Below are 13,484 nucleotides of genomic sequence, written 5' to 3' on the forward strand. Positions count from 1 at the left end.
ATACAATATTTTTTACTTTACTTGTGACTTTACACAATTGGTTTCTTGATTAATTTTAACCATAAAATATATATTTCTGTTTACACGGATCGAATGATATACGATATTTTTACTTTACTTGTGACTTTACACAATTGGTTTTTGTTTGATTTTAATTATTATTACCTATATTTCTGTATACACGAATCGAATGATATAAGATATTTTTACTTTATTTGTGACTTTAAGCAATTGGTTTTTGGCTGATTTTAATTATCAAATATATATTTCTGTTTACACGGATCGAATGATATACGATATTTTAACTTTATTTGTGACTTTACGCAATTGGTTTTTGGTTTATTTTAATTATTATTACCTATATTTCTGTTTACACGAATCGAATGATATACGATATTTTTACTTTATTTGTGACTTTAAGCAATTGGTTTTTGGCTGATTTTAATTATCAAATATATATTTCTGTTTACACGAATCGAATGATATACGATATTTTTACTTTATTTGTGACTTTACGCAATTGGTTTTTGGTTTATTTTAATTACTATTACCTTTATTTCTATTTACACGAATCGAATGATATAAGATATTTTTACTTTATTTGTGACTTTAAGCAATTGGTTTTTGGTTGATTTTAATTATTATTACCTATATTTCTGTTTACACGAATCTAATGATATACGGATAATCTTTATTTTACTTGTGACTTTACGCAACCCCCCCCCCACATCCTTAGCTCACAAGGATAGTGAGGTTGCAGCGACCAAAGAAACTAACGAGTTTGAGCGGAACTCGAACCCCAGCCTGGCGTTCATCAGTCAGGGACGTTACCACATCGGCCACCTAATTTTGACAAGGAATAATAGTCATTGGAATTTTCACAATAAATATCGAATGGCAGAGTATGTGATATTAGATATTTCCTATAATTATTATAGAAAATGTAGAATAAAAACATGTACTTGTGATAAATATGGTTAAGTTGTACCAACCGTATGTCACACGATCGTACATAGTTCATTTTTATGTATATATTATGCTTGTATCTTCGCTCTTCCCTCGCACTAAAAAGAACCTGAATAAACATGTCTGTTTTTCTCACCGGTAACGGTGTCGATTTTGAACATGAAATTTCCTGTTGCCTTGAGCTTTTGTATATAAAGGAGAGTGTTCAATAATAAACTCACTCAGTTGCTTTCATCCTGTATTTGAGTCACAACCTTCTCTCGGCCCGTCACAAAGTAAATTAGGAGGCGTTCGCTTGATTTAATTTTCTTCCACATTTAATTCACATTGAAAATATTAATAGCAAAAATATATACATTCTAAACATAAACATTTATATCACGGTCCTCTCTCTACTATTGTCTAAGAATAAATAGTAGAACTATTTTCTTATTTATCTGCATGAAAATAAACATGCTTTATATTTACATCCATTTCCTAAGAGAATATATCATTCAAAGGGCCATTAATATTTATCATCCACGTGCGTTTTTTCCATCTCCCTTTTAGCTAGAAAATTCATGAGCAAACTGGAAGTAATTAACCTGATAGACATTACCCAGGAGGATCCTATTTGCTCTGGACTCAGAGTATTTTAAATATATTGTTGGGGGAAAGACGGAGAAACTTAAAGTTAAAGAAATATTGAAAAATGTTACATATCCAAAAACTGTGAATTTTCCTAATAATTGTAAAATTTAAAACTAAAAAAAAATTTGAAAACTATGTTGCCTATTCATTGTTTTCATCAATTTGGATTCAAAACTAAAAGCTGAATGTTCTTAATCATTGTAAGGCTTAAAACTAAAAAAAAAAAAAAAATATTGAAAAGTGCGTTTCCCATTCATTGTTTTAAAAAGTTTGGATACACCACTAAAAACTGTGAATTTTCATAACCATTATAATCCTAAATTACTTTCTAACAATCCATGAATTATAAAAAATCCCTTCTATGATTGTAAGCAAGGTATTTTGCATAATGGTTAGAATTTACAAAGAATCTGTCTATCTATCTATCTATCTATCTGTCTATCTACATATACATATACATATATGTATATATATATATATATATATATAAACACTCACACACATATATATATATATATATACTGTATATATATATATATATATATATATTATATATGCATGTGTATATATATATATATATATGTATATATATATATATATATATATGTATATGTATATATATATATATATATGTATATATATATATGTATATATATATATATATGTATATATATATATATATATATATATACATACATATATATGAGTATATGTCTGAGTATGTAATGTGTAATGTATATAACTACATTTTACGAATGGGAAAAAATATTTCCTTTTGTCCTACACGGAAAAACATTCCCAATAGACCCCTGAAGGAAAACTACATCCATGAAGGAAAAAAATGTACTTCATCTTCTCCAAAGAAATTCTTCTCTCACGCAATCAGCTGGGAATGGTAAAGTGCAATTTTAATCTTGAAAGTGCTTTCCTCTATTCAAGTGTGCCATTTGGAGAAAGTCTATTCGAATAAATGCTTGATATTTAATGGTTAGGGCAGACTGCGAGTAAGATATATTTACGCGATACTTGCCAGACGTTATCTTTAGAGAGAGAGAGAGAGAGAGAGAGAGAGAGAGAGAGAGAGAGAGAGATGATCTTACAGGGCAATTAATATAACTAGTAATGAAATAATAACATTACTTATAATCATTTTTTGTGGGAGTATATATATAAATATATATAATTATATATATATATATATATATATATATATATATAATTATATACAAATTGTTAGCACACATGCATATTATATATTATTATTATTATTATTATTATTATTATTATTATTATTATTATTATTATTATCACTTCCAAATCTACAATCCTAGCTGGAAAAGAAGGATGATATAATCCAAAAGGCTCCAAAAGGGAAAATATCCCACTGAGGAGAATAGTGAGCAAGAGAACTCTAAGCAAGAGAACTCTAACCTAAGACAATGAAAGACCATAGTACAGGCGCTATGGCAATACCCAAGACTAGAGAACAATGGATTGATTTTGAAGTGTCCTTTTCCTTGGCCCTTATCTAATACCCCCTTGGAATTCCTCCACTGATGTAAAAAAGAAAAAAAATTAATAAATAAATAAATAAATAAATAAACAGGAATTTCAAATCAAACATCAACTCGCGATCCAAAAATTCGTAAAAAGAGACAAAATGATATGCGTGCACGAGTCACATGCCATTTTCCTCCTTCACATCCCGACCACCTGACCAGAATCCACCTTTTCCCGAGAAATACATCTCTTTTATAGTCGCATCCTCAAGGTGCTTCGCCTGTTTCCGAAATTTTTTATGCAGAGCGAAAATCGCGAAAACGACTTTCGCGAAAACAGCTTTCACATCTCTTTTATAGTCGCATATTCAAGGTGTTTCGCATTTTCCCAAAAAAAAAAAAATTCATGCTAAGGGAAAATCGCGAAAACGATTTTCGCGAAATTTGCGAAAACGACTTTGGCAAAATTCGCGAAAACGGCTTTCACATCTCTTTTATAGTCGCTTCTTCAAGGTGCTTTGAATTTTCCCCCAAAAAAAATTTATGCAGAGCGAAAATCGCGAAAAACAACTTTCGCGAAATTTGCGACAACGACTTTCGCGAAATTCGCGAAATTTGCGAAAACGACATTCGCGAAAGTCGTCCTTCGCGAGATTCGCGAAATGACGTCATCAATCGTCTATGATAGTTTCCGAGAAGAGGCTTTGAACTTCCGGTAACGGGTTCTGTGGGGATAAATCTAATTCTGCTTCTGATATGTTGGTGTAGTTTCCTCACTGGGCTATTTTCCTTGTTGGAGCCGCTAGGCTTATAGCATCCTCCTTTTCGACCTAGGGTTGCAGCTTAGCAAATAATAATAATAATAATAATAATAATAATAATAATAATAATAATAATAATAATAATAATACGCAACTAGTCAAAAATGACGGCTAAATAATTAGTTATGCACATACACGCACTTCCCTCTCACCAGGGTATGACTACTCTCCCCCCCCCCCTACTAGAAGGACGGTGAGAACTGATCGTGTCTTGGAAGACCCAGACATACATGGCTGAGGACTATGAAGCGTGACGTATGAGATTATGAATAAAGAATTATTGAATTAAAACTTTAAGATAAAGACGACTGGCCCTTTGCGTCAATAGGTGTAGGGGATGATGGTGATGATGATGATGATGACATATATATATATATATATATATAATATATATATACATATATATATAAAAATATAAATACATATATTATATATATAATATATATATATATATATATATATATAAACATATGTATTTATATATAAGTATACATATATATATATATATATATATTATATTTATCTATATATAAAAATATATATGCATATAAATATATATATATATATATATATATACACCCAGAACTTGTTCTTTATCATATACAGTACGGGAGCCATTCTATTTTGTTTTTTATTTTTGGATTCCTTTGTCATTATTCTTATATAACGTCTCATATTTCCCTTTGTTTTTAACTCCTGGATAAGAATAAATCTGTTTCCTATCACATTTATTGAAACTTTAAGTAACGATTTCACCATAAAATCTTAATGGACCTTGAGTGAAGATAAGGTCATATCGAAGAGATTTCAAGATAATATCATGTTGACGCGAGACATTTGGAAAGGAGGAGGAAAATCATCTGGAGATTCTGCTAAAATAATCTGGAGATTCTACTAAAATAATCTGGAGATTCTACTAAAATAATCTGGAGATTCTGCTAAAATAATCTGGAGATTCTACTAAAATAATCTGGAGATTCTACTAAAATAATCTGGAGATTCTGCTAAAATAATCTGGAGATTCTACTAAAATAATCTGGAGATTCTGCTAAAATAATCTGGAGATTCTACTAAAATAATCTGGAGATTCTACTAAAATAATCTGGAGATTCTGCTAAAATAATCTGGAGATTCTACTAAAATAATCTGGAGATTCTACTAAAATAATCTGGAGATTCTACTAAAATAATCTGGAGTTTCTGCTAAAATAATCTGGAGATTCTGCTAAAATAATCTGGAGATTCTACTAAAATAATCTGGAGATTCTGCTAAAATAATCTGGAGATTCTAATAAAATAATCTGGAGATTCTACTAAAATAATCTGGAGATTCTACTAAAATAATCTGGAGATTCTGCTAAAATAATCTGGAGATTCTACTAAAATAATCTGGAGATTCTACTAAAATAATCTGGAGATTCTGCTAAAATAATCTGGAGATTCTGCTAAAATAATCTGGAGATTCTACTAAAATAATCTGGAGATTCTGCTAAAATAATCTGGAGATTCTACTAAAATAATCTGGAGATTCTACTAAATTAATCTGGAGATTCTACTAAAATAATCTGGAGATTCTACTAAAATAATCTGGAGATTCTGGTAAAATAATCTGGAGATTCTACTAAAATAATCTGGAGATTCTGCTAAAATAATCTGGAGATTCTACTAAAATAATCTGGAGATTCTACTAAAATAATCTGGAGATTCTGCTAAAATAATCTGGAGATTCTACTAAAATAATCTGGAGATTCTACTAAAATAATCTGGAGATTCTGCTAAAATAATCTGGAGATTCTGCTAAAATAATCTGGAGATTCTACTAAAATAATCTGGAGATTCTGCTAAAATAATCTGGAGATTCTACTAAAATAATCTGGAGATTCTGCTAAAATAATCTGGAGATTCTACTAAAATAATCTGGAGATTCTACTAAATTAATCTGGAGATTCTACTAAAATAATCTGGAGATTCTACTAAAATAATCTGGAGATTCTACTAAAACCAAACTAAGAATAGAATTGACCTTTAATATGATTGTTATTGAATAGAGAGTCAAATGTCTAAAGTTTATGGCTTCCCTGAACGAATTGCATAATTCATAATACGAATTATTCATGAGGTTTTCAGGAAGCGATGCCAACATATCATGACACACTATAGTCAATTCTTTTTAGTGAGGGAGATTTGCACTGACTCACAGCAGTGCCCTTTTAGCGTGGAAAATTTTCCTGATCGCTGATGGGTTGGACAAGATAATTCTAACCAATCAGATAGCAGGAAACTTTTCCGAGCTAAAAGGGCACTGCTGTGAGTCAGTGCAAATGCGCCTCATTAAAAAAGAATAAAGTATAGTAAATTTTTTTTGTGAGGCAGATTTGCACCGACTCGCAGGAGTTCCCTTTTAGCACGGAAAATTTCCCTAATAGGCCGATTGGTCGGAAGTATTTTGGTCCGAATAATTCCGACCAATCAGCTATCATGAAACTTTTCCGAGCTAAGGGGCACCCTAGCGAGTCAGAGCAAATCTGCCTTAAAAAAAAAAAAAAAAAAAAAAAAAAAAAAATTACTATAGTTCCTTGTTTCATGTGCTTTGATAAAATGATTTTTTATGGTTATTCAAAATGAAAAGACGAACGACTCTTGGCCAATTTGTTTATGGCTTCACTGAACGAATTGTATAATTCATAATACGAATTATTCATTAGGTTTTTAGGATGTAATATCATCATACTATATACACTATAGTCCATTTCTTTTAACAAGGCATATTTGCACCTACTCGCAGCGGTGCCCTTTTAGCTCGGAAAAGTTTCCTGATCGCTGATTGGTTGAACAAGATAATTCTAACCAATCAGCGATCAGGAAACTTTTCCGAGCTAAAAGGGCACCCGCTGCGAGTCGGTGCAAATCTGCCTCGCTAAAAGAAATGGGACTATAGTTCCTAGTTTCTTGTGTTCGATATACCGATGTTTTATTGTATTTCAAAATTAAAAGATGAATGACTCTTGGCTAATTTTTTTATGGCTTCACTGAACGAATTGTATAATTCATACTACGAATTATTCATTATGTTTTCAGGATGTAAGAACATCATATTATAACACACCAGTTCCTCGATTCTTGTGTTTGATATATTAATGTTTTATTGTATTTCAAAATGATAAGACGAATGATTCTCTTAGCCAACGTGTTTATGGCTTCCCTAAACGAATTTTATAATTCATATCAATTATTCATAAGGCTTTTAAGAAATGATAACATCACATCATAGCACATAGCACACTAGTTCATCGTTTCATGCGCTTCGATATATTGATTTTTTACTATATTTCAAAATGACGAATAACTCTTTTGTCCAACTTGTGAAAGAAAAAATATAACAATATCAAATTGCAACCATATACTTTATCCTTAAATGAAAAACTATCTATTGAATAATTGGATAGAAAATATTCTTATTGAATCTTCATATTACGTTTCTTCTCGGACATGTACTAAAAGAAAAAAAGTAATCTATATTTACCGTAAAAGAAAAAAATATATTTAAGAAAACACCAACATCTGATAGATGATGGAAGATGAGAAATGTGTATAAGATTAGATGCCTTTCATCGTTAAATGAGAAATTATATATTGGAAAATTTTGAATCATCACATTACGTTTTATCTCGGGCATGTACTAAAAAAAAAAAAAAAAAAAAAAATTAACTGAAAAAAAAAAAAAAAAAAAAAAAAAAAAAAAGGAACACTAACATCAAATCCACGATGGAAAAGATATGAAGAAACGTGTATGAGACTCAAAAACCCCATCTTCTCTATTCACGCCCTGACTACGGACCGAAATTCACCCTTTTTATCTGAGATACCGCCCTTTTACAGTCACGTACTTAAGATTGCGTGCAACGAGCTTCTAAGCTTCCAGAATTTTTATGCAAGGTGGGAAATTCATTTCTCACCGGATGACGTCGGAAATTGTCTATAAACGTTTCCTGGGGGAAAGTTTAAGCTTCCGTTAACGTTTCCCATTTTCATTCTGATATTTTTTTCCCCTTTTTTCGTACATTTCAGTATCATTGTATTGTCCTATGAACGTTTCCTGGGGGAAAGTTTAAGTTTCCGTTAATGTTTTCATTTTCATTCTAATATCTTTTTTTTTCCTGCTTTTTAGTACCATTGGATTGTCCTATGAACTCTTCCTGGGGGAAAGTTTAAGTTTCCGTTAATGTTTTCATTTTCATTCTAATATCTTTTTTTTTTTTTTCCTGCATTTCAGTATCATTGGATTGTCCTATGAACGTTTCCTGGGGGAAAGTTTAAGTTTCCGTTAACGTTTTCATTTTCATTCTGATATTTTCTTTTTTTCTTTTTTTCCTGCATTTCAGTATCATTGTATTGTCCTATGAACGTTTCCTGGGGAAAGTTTAAGCTTCCGTTAACGTTTCCATTTCATTCTGATATTTTTTTTCCTTTTTTTCCTACATTTCAGTATCATTGTATTGTCCTATGAACGTTTCCTGAGGGGAAAGTTTAAGTTTCCGTTAATGTTTTCATTTTCATTCTAACATCTTTTTTTTTTTTCTTTTTTTCCTGCATTTCAGTATCATTGTATTGTCCTATAAACGTTTCCTGGGGAAAGTTTAAGCTTCCGTTAACGTTTCCATTTTCATTCTGATATTTTTTTTTTCCTTTTTTTCTACATTCAGTATCATTGTATTGTCCTATGAACGTTTCCTGGGGAAAGTTTAAGTTTCCGTTAATGTTTTCATTTTCATTCTAATATCTTTTTTTTTTTCCCCTGCTTTTCAGTATCATTGGATTGTCCTATGAACGTTTCCTGGGGAAAGTTTAAGTTTCCGTTAACGTTTCCATTTTCATTCTGACATTTTCTTTTTTTCCTGCATTTCAGTATCATTAGATTGTCCTATGAGCGAATTCTTGGGGGAAAGTTTAAGTTCCGTTAACGTTTTCATTTTCATTCTGACATCTTTTTTATTTTGTTCCTGCATTTCAGTATCATTGGATTTTCCTAGAAACGTTTTCTGGGGGAAAGTTTAAGTTTCCGTTAACCTTTTCATTTTCATTCCGATATTTTTTTTTTATTTTTTTCCTTGCATTTCAGTATCATTGGATTGTCTTAATATCGGTAAGAACGATGTGTTTTATCTCTTAGAATTAAATGAAAATATTAATGACCTTTGTTGAGTTTATTGAAAGTCTGTGTAGAATTAGTAATTTAAAAGCAACCGTTTTAATCTAGATACAGATACAGTCTCATTGAAGAGATTTTAATGCTTTGATAATATTAAAGCATTATATCCGTAGATATAATTTACGAAAAAAAAAAAATTAAATGAAAATATTGGGGTTTTCTGTCAATATTTATTGAACGTCTGTGCAAAAGGAGTGATTTAGAAACCAACGGTCTAATCTCGATTATAGATTCTGTCTCATTGAAGAAGAGATGTTAATGCTTTGTTAATATTGATTTTGATACAAGAGCTTGACATATGATGATCGAAGTAATTCGAAGATTTATTTTAAAACAACTATCATTATAATATGACCTTTAAAAAAATATCAACAACGGTTATATATTTCGTTTAAAAATTATCAAAATATATAAATCAATGGTTTTACGTTGAACAGGGTGACATATGCCTTTTTTATAGTTTATATATGTTATATATGTTTTGATATTACAATTTTTTAAATTATTATTTAAATGTTCATTATTCGTCATATCTTTTATTTATTTTCTTATTTCTTTTCCTCACTGGTCTACTTTTCCCTCCTGGACCCCTTGGGCTTCTAGCATCTTGCTTTTCCAACTAGGGTTGTAGCTTAGCTAGTAATAATAATAATAATAATAATAATAATAATAATAAAATAATAATAATAATAATAATAATAATAATAATAATAATAATAATAATAATAATAATAATAATAATAACAATATGGCATGTTTTTAATATTTAATATCTCAATATATACTAATGTTCAGTTTTCTTATCAATATTACTTTTTATTAGAACTCTTTCAGGGGAAAGGGATACTTGCCTAGCTCATTTAAACGTTCATCTATTTATTGAAACATTTTGGTAATATTCAAATAGAATTTTCCCGGAGGCGAGAAGCCTTTTATTTTGAATAATTCTCTATTTAATTACTGTAAAATTTCTTTCTGCTAAGAAAAAAATGATACTTGAGGATGCACAAGCTTTTTCAGTTCTATTGATGTCTTGTTCAGGTATTAAACAAATTCTTGTGGCCATTAAAAAAAAAAAAAAAATTATTTTGTGGAAGAAAAGGAATTTTTGGTTTTATCAATATAGAATTTTACTGGTATTCGATGTGGATAATTGAGAGGGATGTTTCTGAGGTTTTATTATTATTATGCTTATAGCATACTGCTTTTCCAACCAGTGTTGTAGCTTAGCAAGTAATAATAATAATAATAATAATAATAATAATAATAATAATAATAATGATAATAACAATAATAATAATAATAATAATAATAATAATAATAATAATAATAATAATAATAATAATAATAATAATAATAATAATAAGAACACCAACACCAGATCCAAACTGAAGAAGAGACACTTAAAATATTTCATTTTTCCTGTTTCCTTTCCTCACTGGGCTATTTTCCCTGTTGGAGCCCCCCGGGCATATAGCATCCTGCTTTTCCAACTAGGGTTGTAGCTTAGCAAGTAATAATAATAATAATAATAATAATAATAATAATAATAATAATAATAATAATAAATAATAATAATAATGATAATAATGATAATAATAACAATAATAATAATAATAATAATAAAAATAATAAATAATAATAATAATGATAATAATAATAATAATAATAATAATAATAATAATAATAATAATAATAATAATAATAATAATAATAATAATAACAATAAGAACACCAACACCAGATCCAAACTGAAGAGACACTTAAATGTGTACTGAAATCAAGAACTACTTCTCTATTCATAGCCTGACAACATGACCGAAATACGTTCCCTCCAAAGGACATCTTCTTTTTATAGTAACGTCATCAGTATTGCGTGCACGGAGCTTCTCAGCTTCCAGAGATTTTATGCAAAAGTAAAATTCATTTTTCACTAAAATGATGTCGAGAATTGTCTGTGAATGCTTCCTGGGGAGGCTTTAGACTTCCGGAAAGAGATTGAGGATTTCGTTTATATTTTCTTTTGGATTTTTTATTACTGTTATTTTTTAAAGATCATTAAAATATCTAATTTTTTTCAGCTCTTAGATAAAAAAGAAAGGGTTTTTGTTAAAATTTCTTAAAGGTAATCTTTATATTTTCTTTTGGATATTTTGTTTCTCTTATTTTTTAAAGATTATTAAAATATTTAAATTTTTCAGATTTTAAATAAGAAAGAAAGGGTTTTTGTTAAAATTTCCTAAAGGTAATCTTTATATTTTCTTTTGGATATTTTATTACTGTTATTTTTAAAGATCATTAAAATATTTACCCCTTTTCAGCTCTTAGATAAAAAAGAAAGAGTTTTTGTTAAAATTTCTTAAAGGTAATCTTTATATTTTCTTTTGGATGTTTTGTTTCTATTATTTTTAAAGATCATTAACATATTTAAATTTTTTTCAGCTCTTAGATAAAAAAGAAAGGGTTTTTGTTAAAATCTCTTAAAGGTAATCTTTATATTTTCTTTTGGATATTTTAATACTGTTATTTTTAAAGATCGTTAAAAAAGAAAGGGTTTTTGTTAAAATTTCTAAAAGATAATCTTTTTATTTTCTTTTGGATATGTTATTACTGTTATTTTTAAAGATCATTACAATATTTAAATTTTCACAGCTCTTAGAATAAAAAGAAAGGGTTTTTGTTAAAATTTCCTTAAGGTAATCTTTATATTTTCTTTTGGATATTTTATTTCTGTTATTTTTAAAGATAATTAAATCATTTACCTTTTTCAGCTCTTAGATAAAAAAGAAAGGGTTTCTGTTAAAATTTCTTAAAGGTAATCTTTATATTTTCTTTTGGATATTTTATTACTGTTATTTTTAAAGATCAATAAAATATTTACCTTTTTTCTGTTCTTAGATAAAAAAGAAAGTGTTTTTGTTAAAATTTTTAAAAAGGTAATCTTTATATTTTCTTTTGGATATTTTATTACTGTTATTTTTTAAAGATCATTAAAATATTTACCCTTTTTCAGCTCTTAGATAAAAAAGAAAGGGTTTATGTTAAAATTTCCTTAAGGTAATCTTTATATTTTCTTTTGGATATTTTATTAGTTATTTTTAAAGATCATTAAAAATATTTACCCCTTTTCAGCTCTTAGATAAAAAATAAAGGGGTTTTTGTTAATATTTCCTTAAGGTAATTTTTATATTTTCTTTTGGATATTCTATTACTGTTATCTTTAAAGATCATTAAAATATTTACCTTTTTTCAGCTCTTAGATAAAAAAAGAAACGGTTTTTGTTAAAATTTCTTAAAGGTAATCTTTATATTTTCTTTTGGATATTTTATTACTGTTATTTTTAAAGATCATTAAAATATTCAAATTTTTTCTGCTCTTATATAAAAAATAAAGGGTTTTTGTTAAAATTTCTTAAAGGTAATCTTTATATTTTCTTTTGGATGTTTTTATTACTGTTATTTTTAAAGATCTTTAAAATAATTACCCTTTTTCAGCTCTTAGATAAAAAAAAGGGTTTTTGTTAAAATTTCTTAAAGGTAATCTTTTTATTTTCTTTTGGATATTTTATTTCTGTTATTTTAAAAGATCATTAAAACATTTACCTTTTTTCAGCTCTTAGATAAAAAAAGAAAGGGTTTTTGTTAAAATTTCTTAAAGGTAATCTTTATATTTTCTTTTGGATATTTTATTACTGTTATTTTTAAAGATCATTAAAATATTTACCTTTTTTTCAGCTCTTAGATAAAAAAGAAAGGGTTTTTGTTAAAATTTTCTTAAAGGTAATCTTTATATTTTCTTTTGGATATTTTATTACTGTTATTTTTAAAGATCATTAAAATATTTACACTTTTTTCAGCTCTTAGATAAAAAAGAAAGGGTTTCTGTTAAGATTACTATAAAGTAATCTTTCAGATAATTATTTGATAATGAATATTTTCAAGGGGAGGGGGCTGTATATTACAGATTACATTTTCTCTTTGACATTTTGTTAACTTAATTTTGAAATGCATTTCATTAATTTTCTCGACTCTTGGAATAAAACAAGTTATCCATAAAGATTGCTTAAAAGTAAACATAATTAATAATATTTTGGGGGAGGGGGGCTGTTCCATTACAGATTTCATCCTATGGAAGACTAAGTAAACACAAATTTCCTTTTCTTATTGAAGTCTTTTCTTCCCTAACTCATTCAAAACAACATTTTCATATGATAATAAAAAAAAAAATAATACACAATTCTAAGAATCTTAAACTTGGTGAAAACAAGTATACCAAATTCTTCTGAACTTCCACTAAGGAAAAACTAATTTCTTTTTATTATTAAAATTTCTTTTTATTCCCTAACTCATTCAAAACATT

This window comes from Palaemon carinicauda, chromosome 40 (assembly GCF_036898095.1).
Source record: "Palaemon carinicauda isolate YSFRI2023 chromosome 40, ASM3689809v2, whole genome shotgun sequence".
Classification (NCBI taxonomy): Eukaryota; Metazoa; Arthropoda; class Malacostraca; order Decapoda; family Palaemonidae; genus Palaemon; species Palaemon carinicauda.